Source organism: Carlito syrichta, unplaced genomic scaffold, assembly GCF_000164805.1.
Source record: "Carlito syrichta isolate Samal-C Ts95f unplaced genomic scaffold, Tarsius_syrichta-2.0.1 Scaffold190689, whole genome shotgun sequence".
NCBI classification, from domain to species: domain Eukaryota; kingdom Metazoa; phylum Chordata; class Mammalia; order Primates; family Tarsiidae; genus Carlito; species Carlito syrichta.
This window is the reverse complement of record NW_007134785.1, coordinates 868-8,229: the sequence shown is the minus strand read 5'-3', so window position 1 is coordinate 8,229 and position 7,362 is coordinate 868. Positions and strand designations below refer to the sequence as shown.

General features: G+C 39.1%; 1 long non-coding RNA gene across 1 annotated transcript; it reads right to left on the bottom strand.

Moving 5' to 3' along the window:
- Positions 1-3,742: 3,742 nt before the first annotated feature.
- LOC110594975 lies at positions 3,743-6,439 on the bottom strand. The gene is made up of 3 exons (XR_002481542.1): positions 6,362-6,439; positions 5,782-5,996; positions 3,743-3,921 (listed from the first exon to the last, which is right to left on the bottom strand). It is a non-coding gene; the product is annotated as an uncharacterized LOC110594975 (long non-coding RNA).
- Between the last annotated feature and the right edge of the window lie 923 nt (positions 6,440-7,362).

The following is a 7,362-nucleotide window of genomic DNA, read 5'->3' as shown; positions in this document are numbered from 1 at the left end:
GAAGGCGGGAGGTGGTGAGTGTGCAGGGAGGTTTCCCGAGAGGGGGAGTGGGATGGACCTGGATGACCCGGCTCATAAGGGACTGGCCTCTCCCCGTCAGCTCAGAGCCTGGACCCATCCCCACTGGAGACTCGGCCCGGTCCCCTTGGTGTAGGTGGGCCTGGGTCGCAACCCTGTGGTCTTGCCCCTGCAGCGACATCGCCTGCTGAGCACTCTCCGTGCAGCTCACCATCTCCAAGTGTGCCGAACCTGCGAGGGCTGTGGAGAGGATCCGACTTGCGTGGGGGGCTGGTGGGGGGAAAGGGAGGCTATGATCCAGGCCCACTCCCTCTCCTCCTCAGAGTTAAACGGTGGCTCCATCACAACGTTAAGGAGACCTCTTGGCCAACAGCAGTTCTTGAGTCCAGAAACTCCAGCTAGGACTTGTGGTGTGGAGATCCCGGAGGACCTGGGAGGAAAGGCTATGAGAAGGGGCAAGGGGAAGCTGAGATGGGCAAAGGCTATTGGGTGACAGTCCTTCAGTGGCCTTATCTGAATTATCTAGGTGGAAATCTCCAGGGTCTGTCATTAGTGTCATTAGGCAATTGTGTCACCAGGTCCAAATCCGGTTCTGTCGACATAAGGAGTTGGAGCAGGGGATGTGACTTTATTTACGGACACTAAAACTAAGGAAATGAGGGGACGGCATCCTAAAGAACCTTCCTGGGTCATGTGTGTTTTCTCAAAATTTTTATCCAGCCTGTGGGACAGAGAGCGGCTAAGATCAAGAGGTGACTTAGACTTGCAGACATCTGGGCGATGAGAGAAGTCCTCGAAAGTGGTGAATTATCTTTGTCCTTGGTTCACAGTCTTCTTGTTCCTTTATTAAACAAAGCAGAGTTAGAGTTGACTGTCCTATATTGGATTCATTAGGTTTAAGTTTTATATTATTAAATTAGTAACTTAAAAAATTTATTTCAGCTACTGGTTTCTGTGAACTTGTAGACATCACCGTTCTTGAGGGGTAAAGGCAGAATTGATGTTTGTCCTCTGGTTTATCTTGGATTTGTAAAGAAGAAAAACTCCTAAATGACAAAGTAGACCCACCTCAGGGAGGTTCTTTTTCCATGGCCTCCCAGCATGCTGGGATTATAGGCATGAGCCTCTTCTACTACCCAGAACATGTACTGTTAAGTTTCTATGTAGATGCTCCATCAGCTCCATGCAGAACACGGTAATTAAATGTACATTTAAACAGGATGGCAGTTACTGCCCAAAATAACTCCAGAAAGTCTGAATGAAGAATAATTAGAAAAGACTTGCACTCTAGGATGCCAAAAAATAAAAATATAAATACAGTTTCAGATATTACATGCCATGGGAGTTACCCATAGTCTGATTTCTGTGTAACACAAGCTTACTTGTTATTAAGTTAAGATTATAAATTAGTATGTTGCATGGGTGTGGTGACTCAGCCTGTAATCCCAGCACTTTGGGACGCTGAGGCAACACACTTGCCTGAGCCTGTGTTTTGAGAACAGTTTGGGCATTTGGTGAGACCTTGTCTCTACAGTAAATTCAAAAACTACCCAGACATGATTGCATGTCTGTGTAGTTCTAGATACTTGGAAAGCTGAGGCAGAAGGATTGCCTAAGTCCAACAGATCGAGGCTGCAGTGGCCTTGAGCATACCACTACACTCCAGCCTGGGCAAGAAGAGTGAGACTCCCACTCAAAAATTAATAATAAATTACTATAACTTTTGGCCAAAAGATCTCAGAATGGATGTTGTGTTCCACCTGTGTGCCTTGACATCTGATACCAATTTGTCCCAAATACTTGGAATGCTATGGAGGATGGATTCTTTTATCCAAGGAGATTGAGACTGCAATAAGGTGTGATTATGCCAGGGCACTCTAGCCTGGTTCAGAATGAGGCACACCTAGCCGGGCATAGTTGTGAATGCCTGTAATTCCGGCTACTTGTAAGGCTGAGGCACAAGGATCTCTGCAGCCCAGCAGGTTGAGGCTGCGGTAGCCAGAAGTGGGCACTGCACTCTAGTCTGGGTGACAGAGTGAGACTCTAACTCAAAAAAAAGAAAAGAATGACACAACAAATGAACAAAAAAGCGCAGAACCTCAGGCTAAATTCATGTATTCTGAATCAGAATTTGCATTTTAACAAGATAATCAATTCATTGTTGTACAAACTAAAACTTGAGGAGAATCTTCTGACTTACCAGGAGCAGTATATGTAACGTATTCTGTGTGATATAAACAGTAATTTTAAATGTATGTGCCTGTGTTGGTGTACATTTTATGCTGTTTCACTCACAAAAATAGAGAGTCTACACTGGCTGAGTGGACTTTATTTCATCCTTTATTATGCATTAGAGTATATTTCTGTGTTATCAATTTTTTTATTGCATAATAATAGTTGTCAGCCGGGCTCGGAGGCTCAGCCTGTAATCCCATGCTTTTGGGAGGCTGAGGTGAGTGGATTGCCTGAGCCCGTGGGTTCGAGACCCGCCTGGACAGGCAAGACCTCATCTCTACAAGAAATCAAAAAATTAGCCAGGCGTGGTAGCACGTGCCTGTAATTCTGGCTACTTGGAAATCTGAGGAGGAAGGATCGCCGGAGCCCAGCAGGTTGAGGCTGCGGTGGCTGGGAGCGGCCACTGCACTCCAGTCTGGGCGATAGAGTGAGACTCCAACTCAAAAAAATAATAATAATAATAATAAAGTTGTCTTGTCAACTGGACCCTGTTTTCACTCTTGCTTTACCTAGAGACCATGGTGACTTGGTAAATATGTGTTTTTGTTGTTTTCAGGGGTTGTTGTCATTCAAGGATGTGGCCATAGAATTCTCTCCAGAGGAGTGGAAATGCCTAGACTCCCCTCAGCGAATATTATACAGGACTGTGATGTTAGAGAACCATAGAAACCTGGTTTTTCTAGGTGAGGAAACTTCCAAAACACAATCCTTATTTCATACTAAGGATTTTATGTCCTTCCTTGATAGAATGATTTCTGTGAATTTCTTCTTTGCATAAATGAGTTTCAGATTCCTACTATCAACAAAAAGTTGGTAATATGTTAACATAGAAAATAAAAATTAATGATATTTCATTTTGACATGAAGCCTTCTCTATTTTAAGTTGACCAGTGTCCTTCTAGCTATATTATTGGTAAGTTCAGAAATTTAGTGGCATAGATATCATTGCCCACATCTCATTCCCATTGCTGCCATAAGTTATTGACTCAGTCGTTCTGAACTAAGAACACACAAATTCAAGGTCATTCATGGTGGGCCTGCTGTGCAATGCCAGCACATTAGGAGGCTGAGCCCATAGTTTCAAAAATAGCCTGGGCAACTTGGCAAACCCCATTTCTACAAAAAATTTCCTGGGAGTGGTAACGCACACCTGTAGTTCTGGTTACTTGATAGGCTGAGGGAGAATTACCTCAGTCCAACAGGTGAGCACTGGGGTGGCTACGAGCTTTCCACTGCACTCCAGCCTGGATAACAGAGTGAGACTCCAACCTAGAATAAAAAGAAACACATACATTGAAAGTTTTATCTAAATGTTCTAAAAGTTTTATTTGGAAAGCGTATTTTTGGGGTTAATTATCTAGAATCTTGTATGTGTTCTCTACTGATCAAATACTAGGTTTGTAATCTAAGAACCCCAGCAAGAGTCATGTTACTTTTTTCTAATTAAACAGGACTTACTGTCACTAAGCCATACCTTATTACATGTCTGGAGCAAAGGAAAGAGCCCTGGGATGTGAAGAGACATGGCACATTAGCCAAACTTCCAGGTAAGAGGGAGTGAATGAAGCAGATGACACAGGTTGAGGAATCAGAGCTTGAAATGTGGTTTGGGAAGGTGGTCTGCTCCAAAGGAAATGGTTTCTTAGAAGCCTGGGATTTTTTCTCTTCCTATCACAAAGGGCATCTGTTATTACATGTTCTGAAATTCTCCAAAAACTGCTTCATCAATGATCTTTCAAGTTTACAGAGGAAATCAAAATCCACTTAATGGTTTGTTAGGAACTGCATGATCTGACTATCTTTCTGATGCTTTGGAGACGCGCAAGTATTTGCTTATTTATTTGGCAATCCTTTTCAAACTATTTTTTATGTTGGTTTTTTTTTTTTTGGTATCATGGTTGGAAGTATGTGAGCAGTGATTTTGTTATCTGTTTGATAAATTTTAAGAATACTCCGGACACTTGTTACATGTTTTCTAATTTATGATTTTCTCTACTGGGGAGATTTCCAATGATTTTACTTAAATTCATACTCAATAGTCTTACCTAAATACACATTTTCTCTCTTAGTAGAAGAAATCCTGATATTCTACTTAAATTTTACTTTTATACTATGATCTGAGACTGGTAGTTTTTCTTTATATTCAAATATTTAAGTGTATTATATCATGTAGAAGGTTGGTAAACATATATTAAATTCCTACCTGTTTCCTTGTGTCTTAATAACTCTTATTTTCTAATTTTCTTTAGTATGAAGCTTAGGATTTGCTTCATATATGCATATATTCAAACGTATATGTATGCATGTTTATGTATGATTAGCATCTGATTTTTTATACATAAATAAAAAATGTATAACCATAGTTTGTAAATAATGTAATAATTTAATATGCCTATACAGTGTGAAATGATTATAATTATATTAATGAACATATCAACCATCTTATGTAGTTGTCATTTTTGTTTTGTAAGGAGAACACATAATGTGTTCTATTTTAGCAAATTTTCTAACCATATGAGATGTCATTACTAACAATAAGTCACTATGGTACACAATAGTTTCCTAAGACTCAGTTATAACTCAAATTTTGTAACCATTAGAAAACATTTCCATTTTCCCACCTGCAGGCCCTGGTGACCACGTTGTACTTTCTTTCTCTATGAGTGCAAAGTTTATTGATTCCACAGGAGTGAGATCATGCAGGATTTTTTTTTCCTCGAGTTGGAGTCTCACTCCAGGCTGGAATGCAGTGGCATGCTAATGACCACCACAGCCTCATTGCTGGGCTCAGGTGATCCTGCCATATCAGCCTTTCAAGTAACTGGAACCGCAAGTGTGCGCTGCCATGCTAAGCTTATTTTTGTATTTGTCTCACCTTGGTACTCGGACTGGTCTTGAACCCCTGAGCTCAGGCAATCCTCTCACCTCAATTTCCCAATGTGATGGGTTTACAGACTTGAGTCACTATAACCATTCTCATGCAGTATTTGTTTGGGTGTGTGCCTGGCTCACTTCAGTTAGCATGTCTTACAATGTCATCCAAAAGGTTAAAATTGCAGAATTCTTTAAAAAATATTTTTGGCTGAATCATATGCTGTTGTGCATATATATGTGTGTGTGTGTGTGTGTGTGTACACATTTTCTTAATCAACATAGATTCCACAAATATTTAGGTTGTTTTCAAGCTTGGCCATCTTGACAAATGCTGCAATACCCATAGAGGTTGGAAACTTCTTTTTGGTACTGATTTTATTTCCTTTAGTTATATACCCAGGAAGGGATCTCTGTGTTATGTGGCAGTTTGTTTTTATTTTTAAAAGAATGTTGATAATGACTTTTATATGACTCTGCCAATTTTAAGCTCACCAAAAGTATACAGGATTTCTTTTTCTTCACATCCTTATCAAAAGTTTTCTCTTTCTCTCTTCTGGTTGATATTAGCCATTCTAACAGCTGTGAGACAATATACCATCATTGTGTTTATCTGAAATTGCCTCTACTAGTGATGTTCAGTGACAATTCATATACCTGTTGCCAATTTGTGTGTCCTCATTGGATAATAGCTATTCATTTTGGGGCTGATTTTTATTCAAGTGGTTACCATTTTCTTTCTTTAGTCTCTCCATCAAGTATATGGTTTGCAGATGTTTTTTTCTTGTCCTGTAAGGCTTCTTCTATTTCCTTTTACTCTGCAGAAGCTTTTCAGTTTGATGTCTCCAACTTATTTGTATTTATTTTTATACCTGTGGTCATAAAAAAAGTTATTACTGAGACCAATATAAATATCAAGGTTGTTTTACAAATCCTTTTTATGTTTACATTTTATCAGCATGTTCTCTGTCACCCAGGCAGTTGTGTTATGGCTCAAGTAAGGTTTTCTACATTTCATATGAAAATTTCTCAAACTTTTTTGTAGTTTGCAGCTCCACAAATTATTGTTGTACCCTTAGTTGAGTCATTTATCCTGATTCTTTCTGTGCTTTGACATACTTTGTTGAATTGGGGTATTTGAAATTCAAAGATATACACGTCAAAATGTATATGATGTTGCTTTGTCTAGATTAATATAACACCAATCACTAAGTTAGACATTCTAGGAGACTCATACCTGTTCTTAGGATGTGTCTTCTCTGTATGTTGGGACAGAAACCAGTCTTTTCATAAACTCTCAAAGGACAGAAATGTGGACTCATACTCCACTCTTCTGTTTATTCCCTGAGGAGGAATTCAAGAGTTAGAACATCCTATCTGATTGCATCATGTTGCATTGTAAAGGAAGAGAAATTATCGTGGCCAAATTAATCAACTTTCTCTTTCATGTAACTCATTTTATCATGTGGATTCTGCAAAGTGTTAGCTGTTTTTTCAGCTTTCACACACACAAGGAGGTAAGTATTTTCTTAAGTACATATATTTATGATGGAGTGGAAACCTGTGATTTATAATTGCCATCAAACTTATGTCCTTAACATGGTATAATATTATGTTTTATTTTCAAAGGGTATTCAACTGAGTCTAGCATGTGGAATAGATTTTTATTTTCCTGATTTTCAGCCGTGACTTCTCATTACAATGAAGGCCTTTTGCCAGAGAAGAGTATAGAAGACACACTTGCAAATGTGTCAAAGGGAAAATACGGTAAATATGACCTTAAGAACTTATACTTACAAAAATGTTGTGTAAGTGTGTAGAGGGTGAAGGGCAGATAGAATGCTCGGTTGCAAATAAGCAATACAAATGTCACAAGAGTAGAAAGTCTTTCATTAACACTCCAAATTTGTTATCCACCAGAGTATCCATATTTCTGAAATGGCTTTCAAACAGAAATATGGCAAAACCTTTAATCAGTCCTCAAAATGTAGTCAACATCAAAAAAATAATGGAGAAAATATACATAATATATCTGGAAAAGTCTTTAAGAAATAATCCTATCTAAGTACACTTGAAAGAGTCCATAGGAGAGAGAGAACCTTCAGAAATGAATAATGTGGCAAAGCCCTTAGCTATTACTCATGTCATTCACAACATCAGAAAATTCACTGTGGAAAGAAATTCTGTAAATGTGAAGAATGAACTGGGCTCAGTGGCTCAGCCTCTAATCCCAGTGCT